This window comes from Priapulus caudatus, unplaced genomic scaffold, assembly GCF_000485595.1.
Source record: "Priapulus caudatus unplaced genomic scaffold, Priapulus_caudatus-5.0.1 Scaffold1941, whole genome shotgun sequence".
Lineage (NCBI taxonomy): Eukaryota > Metazoa > Priapulida > Priapulimorpha > Priapulimorphida > Priapulidae > Priapulus > Priapulus caudatus.
In genome coordinates, this window is record NW_014579002.1 from 34725 (window position 1) to 36122 (window position 1398).

A 1398-nucleotide genomic window follows, 5' to 3' on the forward strand; every position below is an offset into this window, starting at 1 on the left:
ACGACACACACACACACACACACACACACACACACACACACACACACACACACACACACACACACACACACACAAAAACACGCACATACGTGCATATACATCAAGAGTACATAATACGTAAGAGAGAAATAGTGCGAAAAACTTGCCTCGTCGTTAAAACAAAAACAATAACAGCAGAATCCGCAACAACAACAAAGAAAACAACAACAACAGCGGCGACGATGAAGACGATGACAACGACGACGACGGCGATGAAGACGATGACAACGACGACGACGACGATGAAGACGATGACAACGACGACGACGACGATGAAGACGATGACAACGACGACGACGGCAATGAAGACGATGACAACGACGACGACGGCGATGAAGACGATGACAACGACGACGACGGCGATGAAGACGATGACAACGACGACGACGACGATGAAGACGATGACAACGACGACGACGACGATAATAACAGCAACATGATGACGATGATGACAACAGCGGCGGTGGCGGCGGCGACGACGACGATGACACTGACGATGGCGATGATCACAATGTCGTTGACATCTCTCGTACACACGTCTCCCGCGGTATCCTTTCTCACGCTCCACGCCACACCACCACGCCACCCAACTATCCAGGATAAACACGCACGCACGCACGCACGCACGCACGCAGACACGGCAGTAGATAGCGGTGTAGTAGTGGTAGTAGTGGTAACACTATAGCGTGCGTGCACTCATACTCACGTGTGGCGTAGATTCTAGCATCAGCATCAGCAACGGTGGCAGTAGCGGCACGCAGTGTAATACACTACACACATCCATGGCGCAGCGGCAGCAGCAGCAGCAGCAGCAACGGCGGCAGCGAGCCAGCGTGCTAGCGTGCTATATGGATTCCTCGCCTCGCTGTCACTCCCGCGCGCGGACACACGCTCGCTCGCTCATGGGCAACGGTTGCGTTATGCTCGCCTAGCCGCGTTAACACGCACCTATACACACACACACACACGCAACACACACACGTACACACACACACACACACGCACGTACGTACGCACGCAGGCAGGCAGCTAGGCATTGCTGACGTAACCTCGGCTGCACACACATGCCCAGCGAACGCGCGCTGCTGCTAGCAATGACAGCTCCCGTCAGGGGCGTGGCTTAGACGCGGCGAGCAGCGCGCTGATTGGTCAGCACTCGGCGCTAAGTAACGCACGCGCGCGCGGGGTGTTACGTAAGAGAGCGCGCGCTCGGTCGAAATGGATATCGAGGTCATAGCCTCGCTTTCGCTTTCTCTGTCGCCCGCGCGCTCTCTTCTCTCGCTCTCGCGCCCGGACTCTCTTCCTCCCTAGCTTTCGCTTTCGCGCGCTCTCTGCGTGCTTCTCTCTCTCTCTCTCTCT

General features: G+C 55.9%; 1 long non-coding RNA gene across 1 annotated transcript in view; it reads right to left on the reverse strand.

Moving 5' to 3' along the window:
• The window catches only part of LOC106817946, a 10836-nt gene extending 9780 nt beyond the window's left edge, over window positions 1–1056 (reverse strand). The window contains exon 1 of the long non-coding RNA XR_001395130.1: window positions 746–1056. This is a non-coding gene — a long non-coding RNA (uncharacterized LOC106817946). The remainder of the gene's footprint in view (window positions 1–745) is intronic.
• Window positions 1057–1398: the final 342 nt, after the last annotated feature.